At 40.1% G+C, this 10,606-nt stretch overlaps 1 long non-coding RNA gene across 1 annotated transcript in view; it reads left to right on the top strand.

Annotated features, from left to right (window-relative positions):
- Positions 1 to 2,015: 2,015 nt before the first annotated feature.
- The window catches only part of LOC117270306 (uncharacterized), a 50,874-nt gene continuing 42,283 nt past the window's right edge, over positions 2,016 to 10,606 (top strand). Inside the window, exons 1-3 of the long non-coding RNA XR_004502798.1 lie at positions 2,016 to 2,283; positions 2,488 to 2,519; positions 3,330 to 3,447. This is a non-coding gene — a long non-coding RNA (uncharacterized LOC117270306). The remainder of the gene's footprint in view (positions 2,284 to 2,487; positions 2,520 to 3,329; positions 3,448 to 10,606) is intronic.

Below are 10,606 nucleotides of genomic sequence, written 5' to 3'. Positions count from 1 at the left end.
AGGTGCAGTCTGCTTGCTAGGCTGAGCAAAGATTAATATTCTGCAGTTCAAGGAGAACACAATTCATTTAGTGGATGTTGCAATAATTATGTGACAACAATGCGAGTGAAATTCTCTTGCACTCCAAATGGAGGTCAAAGGTCAGTCTCTGCTACACAGCAGTGCAGCCCCCGGAGCTGGTAGGAAGTGCAAGATGCTTGTTGACATGGAAGATTCAACCTTGGGGAACTCTAATCAACAGCATCCTGCAAGCCATGTCCTCAATCTTAATCAGCCATAGCAGCCTCATGTGGCTGTAATGCTCATTACACACCAACAAACAAAATTGTTGAATGGGTGACGGATTAGGCGATGAGGCAACTTCACTGAAGCGAAAAATGTGATGTTTTGCTTGAGGGCACACTAAGCTCTGCTGTAACCTAAATCAAAAAGTTGACAAAATAATCTTAACCCAATGTCTATTTAGTAACTGTCTGGGAGCTTAAATTGCAACAGCAGATGACGCTGACAAATTGTAAAAGACTGTCCATTTATCTTAGCCCCTCTGTCGCCCACGTTGTCTAAAAAGTTGAGACTGAAACTTTATTTCTGACCATGGAAACAGCAGTAGACAAAATAATCTCGATTGCTGTGGAGCGTTCAGTCATATTCATTCCTTAGCAGATGGAGTTGCCCGGTTAATGTATAAATGTCCCTTCATCTGAGCACTGCAAGGACTACAAGGAGGTCTCAAGGATGGACATTTCTTAATAAAAGGTCTATTTATTTAGGTTTATTTATCCATCAAAAGGTTTATCTACCAAGTTTTATTTATGCATTGTTCATGTCAAGAGGTACAACTCTGAATCCTATACATACACATCCATTATGTCCAGCATGGGGCTAATTAATGAGACTTTTAATTAAGCAAAATCACACTCGAGGGAGTGCTGTTGTAGCCTTTTGAATACAATAATGGCTGTGATTCAAATGTAGCAGCCAAATGCTGAAGATAATCACAGCCATGATGATATTCAGTACAATAGCACGACCTCAAGTGTGATATTTGCTTTCATACAAGACTTCTAAAAGCACCATTTATCAGTTAACAGTAATAAGCGACAACAGATTATGATTTGTTTTAAGGTTGCAACTAAAGATTGCTTTCATCATTGATTAATCTGCTGATTATTTTCACGATAAATTATTAATTGTTTAGTTTATAAAATGTCAAAGGAAGTGAAAAATGCTCATATCAATTTCCCAAAGTGATGTCTTCGGTTTGCTTCTTCTGTCCAACCAATAGAACCCAAAGTTACTGTAATAAATGACAAAGAAAAGCAACAAATTCTCACATTTAAGAAGCAGAAATCATCAAATGTTTGACATTTCTTCTTGAAGAATGACGGAAATGATGAATTGATTATCAAAATAGTTAGTCATTAATTTACTTTTGATTGAGTAATCAATTCAGTGACTGATCGTTGCAGCTCTAATTTGATTGTTCATTTAATTCAATTTAGCTAGCTATTGAGTGCAAGCTGTGCATAAAGCCTGACAGAAATGACAAAAATTAAACAGTCACCTGTGGTTTTCAATTTATGCGTCAGCAAAAGGTTTAAGTCATTTCAGTAATAACCTCCTGCAGAGACCCCTTGTGGTGTTTATGCCACAAGTGTTTCTTTATTGTCTAATCTGCAGAGACAGCTGTTTAAATCACATAAATGTGTTTGTGTACCCTGCTGCATATGTTTTTAACATATTAATGGTATTTGAATTAAAGTAATTAGCTCCCAGTCTGTCTGTGAGCGGTTCCCTTCCCTTACAATGGTTGGATGGCCGTTGATGTAATCAATGGATTAGAACGCCTGTTAGGCGGAATGATATGTAGAAATGACCTGGTCGGAACTACTTGTTGTATCAACTATATTGTTGCGGTGCAGCTTCCGTCCACTGAGGTCAGTGTTGCCCAACCGCCCGCCAACCAACCGGTGCTCAAGGAACCTGCGCCATCTTGGATGCTGTTATTGGTCAACGGTACATGGAAGTAGTCCTCCAAGTTGGATGAAATACGGTTTTAATTACTTGCCAGACGGTGTTATTTCGCCTTGTGTGTTGCATTTTTTTCCCCTTACATTCGGAGAGCTCGCGTCTTTAAATTCTTACCATAAGTGTATGAATGCGTAGTAACTGAAATATTCGGCTAAATTTGCGACCATTACTCTGGACTCAATCAACAGAAGTCACTGGTACTCTGCGCCATTCCCTGCTGATAGTTTGATGTTTTTCTGAAGAAAGGAGAAGGTAAAGTGTTGAAAAGTGCTATACAATTTATTCCAGCTGTCCAAAGTGTGGTTTACTACTGTTGTTTAATTTAAAGTTTATTTGTTCAGTAATGTCACAGCATTTTGTTATAACATGCTAAGGCTAGTTTGAACATAAGCTAACGGCTGACATTAACGTCAACTGGGTAACGTTAACGGTTAGCATGTATTTTTTCTTTAAAAGTGTGAAGCCCAGAAGCTCGGAGCCCTATACCGGTACGTTAAATTTATGTATACGAGTCCCTCCTACGCTTTTGTAACTGTTAATTGTTGCTGCAATTTCATTTTCATGTTTTAGCCATATCTGTGGCTCTTGTTCGAAGATAAGCTAACGGCTAACGTCAATGTTCACTATGTTAACATTAACAGTCAACATCCTCATGTATTTTTTCTTCAAATGTGTGCCAGAGCCTTATTTTACATTTTCAGCAGCCAATTTTAAGTGTATGAGTCCCCCCCTACTCTTTTGTAACTGTTACTCGAGTTTCGTTTTCATGTTTTTAACCATATCTGTGGCTCTAAGGGTGACAGTGTCAGTTGGTTTAGCTACCATTTTGGTCCAGACTGGATTATCCCTGCAACTGTTGGGTGACAGTTGAGACATTTTATACAGACTGTTATAATCCTCAGAATATGAATGTCAGCACTGTCATTATGAGCATGCTGACACAATGCCACAGGTGTGGCTAATTACATCTTCAGAGAGCTTCTGGTGTGGTAGGAGGTTCTTGTTTACACACATTCTTCTATGTTTATCTTTACATCTATTGGAAAGATTCAGTTTTATTGCAAAGAATGAAATAAGCCACTGGTACATGGTGAAATTATTACTTTTCAGACATGTTGATGTCGTATAAGCCATTTGTCATTTGTAATTGTCTTGTGGCAACTCATTTGTTCCATTTGATTGATTAATTGACAGCTAAATATTTGATTAATTAATTTAATTTAGACCATGTTAGCTCGGTTAGCTAGGAGCATGTAAACCCAGTCTCTGACACTGTTTTGTTAATTAATTTTATTTAGAGCAAACTCAACCAGGTGGCAAGACAGCAGTGGGCCTTGTTTCCCTCAACTCCAGACTTCAGACGACACAGATTTTACTGCAAAGTGTTGAAGATCAGACCAACACATAGATGCACAAGTAAGTAACTAAGCAAGTAACCTCTTGGGTGCCTATAAGGGGCTGAGCTCAAAAATCTGGGGCCCTCATAAAGAGCTTAACCAAACGTCTGATGCAATTAATATCTTAGATCCCTCTATTCTCTGTTTATTTAAACACACACTGAATCATCAAGGGTTTCCCCTGTTCCACCATTTCCCCCAGTGCCTCCTTTTTAGTGTAGGTGACCTCATTGGCAATCACAGGTTTACCCTGGCCCTGCCAGTACTTTGCTCTACATGCAGAGTAGACCTCACTACAGGCTCTCTCATCCTGTCTATATGAGACTCTCACAGGATAATAGACAATATCTAATCTGTTTAATTGCCCTGTCCTCTTGTTCTTATATTCTTCTGAGCATCACCATCTGTGATCTGCTAATTCTCTTTGCTGTGGGTAAAAACAGACTACGACGATTCCTCCAGGCTTTGGCCGTATGGCCTCAGCTGTCCACCAATCAACCATCCAACCCATTTTTCTGGATAGGGTGGTGGTGCTGATGGTGCTGGATGTTTATTTTTTCCCTTCCTCTGCCCGTTTCTCATTCATGCATCAACGCTGGCTGGCATGCAGATCCGTTCGACAGCTGTCCCCTTTGATCAGATGCTTGGCAGGCAGCGACAGAGCTGTTGGTATGGGTGTCTTGGCGGGTAGCTGCCCCTGGCACAAGGCAAGGACGGGGAACAGATGTTGAGGAGGGGGGAGGCAGGACATTGCAGGACCTGTCTGGGATATGGTATACAGGGTAGACTCCAGAGAGTTAGTCAGGGAAAGCAAGGAAGGGATGATTACAAGACAAGCAGCCTATAGAGGAGAAGCAAAAACAGAACAGGAGAATAGCCAGTTTCTGTTTTCATTATTGCTATTTTGTCAGCAGTTAAATCTCTGTTATGCTTACGCAGTGCTCCTCTATGTAAAAGTTCCAGCCCACACAAACTTGAGTTAAACTCGTGCATGCATTCTAATGAACCTCCCAGCTTTAACAATTCCCTCGCAGTACTTATCTGCTAAAGTTTATTGTCCTCAGTACACTACAGATCCCGAGAATATGCTGAGTGCACATGGTGAGTTAGCATTAGCACCATTTTAGCTCTCTCTTTGACAATTAATTTTAAGTAGCTAACTGCACTGGACCTTCTTCTGGCAGGGCATCGACCTCGGGTTTTCATTTTGGATGCTTTAGGGGATTTTCTGGGCATTCGTCCCATATCAGCATTTTCTTCTGTGGGCCCTAAAAAAGAAATAGAGCGTAACCTGATATATCAAGCATACTTTCTTATATCACTTTTATGTACTTTATTAAGAGCCAGCCTCAGTATGGTTCAGTGCATCCACAACTTTTCAAGTTGTGACTCTCTGTCATCACTCAGCCTTCCTTTAACTTTTAATAATTAGATTCTTCCTTAAAATGTATATCCTATTTACATTTTCCCGCATCTCTCATGAATTTCCTTTTTTGTTATGTCATTCTTATGTTGTCAGTCACCTGCCTCCTTTATACTCATATAAGTGTTAATTTCTCTGATAAGTTTGCTCATATTACTTATTTGATGCTATAAAAAGGGCATGTGATGTCATGATTGACAGCTGTATGTTTCAGTTGGTGTGCTTGTAGTCAATAGCGCTGCCTGCAATTGGGTGGAATGAGTGTGTACGCGTGGCTCTGCTTACTGATCGCTACTGCACAGTCTCTGGCTCCAAACAATGTCACCAGTGCGAGACAGCAGTACCCATGTCTGGGATATTTAGACCTTGTTTTTGTGCAGTGGGAGGAAATGTAAATATGTTGTCCATTCTTATATACAGTAATTGGCACCCACCAATTTGCTGACATTTATCATCCGTCTTTACACTTATATGGTATACAGATACACAAACACAGATATTGTACCCATGCACTCTTGTTGTTGCAGTTCACCTATTTCATCTTTTTTTCTTTTTTATTTCTCCTTTTTCTCCAAAGCCATGATTACTGTACCAAGCTCTCTCAGACTAAATGTCTCACACCTTTTTGTAACAGGCTTATTCATGATGCCTGGTCAGGGCCAAGGACTAATGAAGGGAGACAAACCAAAATCGGTGTGTCTGAAATTAGAGCAGTGGGAGGTGTGTAGGAAATCAGTCAGTATCTTCCAAGTTTCATTACAGCATGGACCATTAGCTGCAGGCAGGTCATTGACATTCCTGGTCACAATGTTTAGAGCCCAGCTGCCTGCCACAATGCCAGTATGAACCAATCAGGCCACTTGTAAACACTGAACAAATGCACTAATGAAATTTGATGGGCATTTTGTATCAGCTGAAAGATTTCTGGAAAATATGAAATAGACCTTTTGTTATATTGTGTATATGAAAAATAAATAATAACCACAGTGCCCGACTGCATTTTGTGCTGATTGCAGTTTGATTTGCATATTTCCCAGTCTGTGTTAGTCAGAAAGTTGTCCCAGGTGTTTCTCCTCACACCCTTTACTTCCATAACAAACCATCTGCCAGAGGCAAATCTAATGCTCATCACACCTCTGTGGCTGACAGGTTGCGGTTGATGCACCACAACAGTTTGCCACAATCCTGCAGATTGTGAATGAGAAACACTCTGAATTATTAAAAGATCGCTCTTGGCCATGACGCTTAGCGCCCAGTTGCCGCAACATCAGCATGTTGATGAGAGTAATATACTGGATGAAGTATCCACCAAGTAATAGAAATAGTGGTTGAATTTTAGATGAGTCACTAACAGAAAAAATGTGTCCTGGAGTTATGAGGTCCATATTTTAAAGCTAGAGGATATTACAAAAAAAATGTTTCCATTACCGTAGGTGCTATGATTTTTAATCACATTTGCATAATGGTAGTTTGGTGAGGAGATTATGTTCTGATGTTTCAATGAGGCTGAACTTTTGGCATGCTAAATGTGCTTGCAGGTGTTTTGCTCATTGTCATTTTCATCAAATGCCTCAAACAAGAGTGGCTAAAACGCTGGCTTTACATAGTGTTTTTAATGTTTATAAAATGAAATGCTCATGCCGACAGCAAATCCAGTAATGATTATACTTCTATGCTAGACAGGTTCAGATACACGATCCACATTAGCCTGAGGATGTGTGTATAAAATGTCATCTTGTAAGTCTTCATAATGGTTCTCTGTAATAAACCCATGTTGTTAAGATTTTTCATCATCAGATGGGTAGTATACATATTGCATACCGCAGGGCTGAAAGATGTGGGAAAATAATCTAATTGCAATTTTTTTAGACCAATATTGCAATTCAGTTTGTGATTTTTTTTAAAAAAAAGTTTCTTATCTTATGTATTACTCACTATGCACAATAATCATTCATTTGGACAACATTGGATACAGTTATCAGTATAAAACTGCTTTGTATATAGGCCAGACATATGTGTAATGATGAAATGAGATGAACTGGTGCATGAATTAGGGCGGCACGGTGGTGTGGTGGTTAGCACTGTCGTCTCACAGCAGGAGGGTTCCTGGTTCGATCCAGGGTGAAGGAGCCCTTCCCGGAGTTTGCATGTTCTCCCCGTGTCAGTGTGGGTTTTCTCTGGGTACTCCGGCTTCCTCCCACAGTCCAAAGACATGCAGGTTAATTGGTGACCCTAAATTGGCTGTAGGTGTGAATGTGAGTGCGAATGGTTGTCTGTCTCTATGTGTCAGCCCTGTGATAGTCTGGTGACCTGTCCAGGGTGTACCCTGCCTCTTGCCCAATGGGTTAGACTCCAGCCCCCCCGTGACCCTCAAGAGGATAAGCCGTTAGAAAATGGAGGGATGGGGCATGAATTAATATGAATAACATATCTTTATTTAGCTATTGAGTTGCAAAAAACTTTAATCACAGTAGAATATTAAATGAATCTTACTGATCTCCAGTCAGTTACAGTAACAAATCACACTAACTAAAGTGCATACTGACTTTGGCTCTAACACTCTAAAAATAGTTTAAAAACCTCGAAACGTCATTGTAAACACGTTATTAACCGTTCGTACCAGACCACAATCAGGAAGCACACGAATACTTTTCTGATCACCAACAGCTGTCTGCTCTCAGCACATCCATTGTGACTCTCTCTCAATCAGCCACACTCTGGCTATAGCAAACAGTGTAACACAGGACTGTTCAAATTACAGATTCAATTGGGCTGGATTGTAAAACCAGGAAATGCTGATGGGCCAGACATTTTCAGCAGCGAGCAGCCTATTCAGAACCTTTGTTTTTTTTTTTTTTCAGCTTTTGATTATATAAATTTTAAACAAATGCAACACAGACACATGTACACACGTCACCTCATGATGTTTTGCTTTGAGGTCAAGTGTTAAGGAATACACATAGTTTTATACAGGCCATGGCAGCAGCAGTCATGTTTACAACAACAAAGTCACATATCAACTCAGTATCACTGGAAACAAATCTAACATGTCAAAATGAATATTATTCCTGTCAATACTGAGTGAAGTAAATAATGTTATTAAAAAATGAAGAACGCAGGCATCGGTAACTGTCAGTTCTCCCTCCTCTCCCCTGTCCCCCCTCTGCTAAGGTGATTTACTGTCTGCAGGTAGGCTGCCTCTGGTGTATTTGATATATGTGGCAAACTAAGCTAAACAGTTTGTAAACAGAGTACATACAGACAACATCTTCCATTTTAGCTTGTGTGTGCCTGCAGACCCCCAGTTGAATAGGCATGTATTCATGTGGATTGTACTTAAACCAGGCCATGGCCATTTTCACATGTGAAGCCCATGGACCAGATGTTTCTAAGCTGGCCTAGCATACAGCTTAGCTTTATCACAAGTGCTTTGCAGAAAAGTAGGGGGCAAAATGGATAAGGGCTGGTGTTCAAATATGGATAGTAGCAACGGACAGGGGATACAAGTTAAGCTGGGGCAATCATCTATATTTTCAGATCGTTCTATCATCATTGTGTTTGATTGCCATTGTCTGAAATGATCGGGCTACGTTGGGGCTCATCTATGATGTCGGCACACTACCACCTGAACCTCTTTTATGGAAGACGAATCACAGTAGTGTAAGCACAGGTGGAAATAATAAAATTAATGATGGCTTAATTCCATTTAGCTGCTTTGGTTTCAGGGTCTGACTCTTGGTAATGTGTCACACTGTCATGGCTCACTGGGACACTTGAACATAATGGAGCCAACATTAATGTTATTAGTAACACAGGTGCTTTTCCAGCTGTGACAAGTCAAAATGTCTGCTGTGAAAAAGGCCCCTGGAGTTAGCTGTGTCATCAGTTGGATTACACTGACGCAGACTCTCAACTTCTCAAAGTGTAACAAAAAGCGACGTCAGTTGACAGCTCTGGATCGGCTCAGTCTGATGATGAATTCCACAACAAAACAGCAGCTCAGTGTTAGTTCCACTAAAGTAGAGAGATAATATTTAATTATCAGAATTGAAGCTTTTCCATACCATTAACTTTCCTCACAGAGCACAATGCGAAGCTTTCATCAGGAAAAAAAAAAATTGTCTGTTTATCTTACAAGATGTGCAGTTTCTCATTTGGATTAACATCACGTTCATCATTTTATTCCTGCCTAGTTAAAAGTTCCTTTCCCAGAACGTGACTTGACAGCAGTTTGGAAGAGTAGTGAGCAGACAGCAGGAGGAGCTTTCTGTCACATGTGTGAAGGTACCAACATACAGAAGATACACTGGAGGAATCAGAGCTTAGGCTGTTTTTATATTCTACTTCTGAATGTAATACACATAATGATGTTACCAGTGGATTGTCACAGAAGACTTATTACAGTTTCTGTACAATTTAAGGAATACTTTTTGGCCCATCACCCAATAAAAAAATCAGCACAGACATTGACAAGAGGCGATTGGCTCTTCAGTCTTCCATAGTCAATCCTAATGGAGGTGACAGTGCAGACTCCAAGAAACATGGATTGGAGTCTTTGCATAGACATTTGCAGTGTGTCTGAAAGTTCATGTGTGGTGCCAACACACTGAGTATACTAAATCTGAGTATCTGGTTCCATAACAAGAACAGGAAACTTGCTCCTGAGAGAAGAGCATGTGGTTCAGCTTTTCCCCAAGTTCTTTTTAGAATATGCATATCATATTCTTTTTGACAAATGGGGTGCTAATGATCAAAACACAACTCACAGAGACCTTTTAAAGAGCCTGTCAAATTCAGCAGGCAGGTTGATGGGAGGAAGGGGAGATGTCATGTGTCAAAGGAACAGGTAACTACGCTACCACCCGTGAAACAAGGGAGAAGATGTCAGTGAATAATGTAGGTAGGAGTTTTGTATGAGAGTGGTTTGATATGCTCATTTGACTCGTCACTAAAGACTGTGTAAAGCTGTGTGTGTGTGTGTGTGTGTGTGTGTGTGTGTGTGTGCGATTCTGAAACCTCCAAGCTGCGATTTTTTTTTTTTTATTGTTTGATTGCACTTGACAGCTCCTGCAAAGAAAGAATAGGAAGGAAATCGAAAAGGAAAAATGGTGCAAAACCAAAGAAAAATGCAAAAAGAAGAAACAGGAAAGGGGTAGCCATGATTCTACGGTATAAGCAGAAATGATAAAGTAGCCGAAGCTAAAGAGAAAGGAAAGGTAAGCAGAGAATCAAGCTGTCAGCTGGTGGCAGCCACTTCTGATTCAGCCTATCGTAATCAGTTCTATTGTGAATAACTGAATAGTGAATCACTTGAGATTCATATTCCTCTGAGCCTGAGACAGTCTTCTGCTTGAGTTTTTCATAATAACTGAAGGATTTATGCTTTCAAGTATCTGCAAGTGAGTACAGGAGCTATCCATCATTGGCCTTCGCTGTTTTCATTTGCTCTAATTGGCATTTCTAGTGGGCTGTAGGTTTGAAGTGATCCTGTCTCCTTGCGCAACCTGAGGTGCAAAACTTCTTGCTGTTCTCTATTTCTTCATGTTTTCCCTTCTGTTCTTTTTATCCTGTCCATCTCCTACCTACTCTGCAGATGTTGCCAGCTTTCTGTATTGCTTGTAGTTGAAAGATTATCTTTTCACAAAACATCTGGCATTGGCTCCAAATTAATTATTTGTGATTTATCATTCACATCGCTGCTACAGTAGACTACCTGAAGCTGTACCTTTCAGGAATATTAATACTTATGAAGTTT

This window comes from Epinephelus lanceolatus, chromosome 13, assembly GCF_041903045.1.
Source record: "Epinephelus lanceolatus isolate andai-2023 chromosome 13, ASM4190304v1, whole genome shotgun sequence".
In the NCBI taxonomy this organism is placed as follows: Eukaryota; Metazoa; Chordata; class Actinopteri; order Perciformes; family Serranidae; genus Epinephelus; species Epinephelus lanceolatus.
The sequence above is the reverse complement of the archived record's forward strand: the minus strand, read 5'-3'. Positions and strand labels throughout refer to the sequence as shown.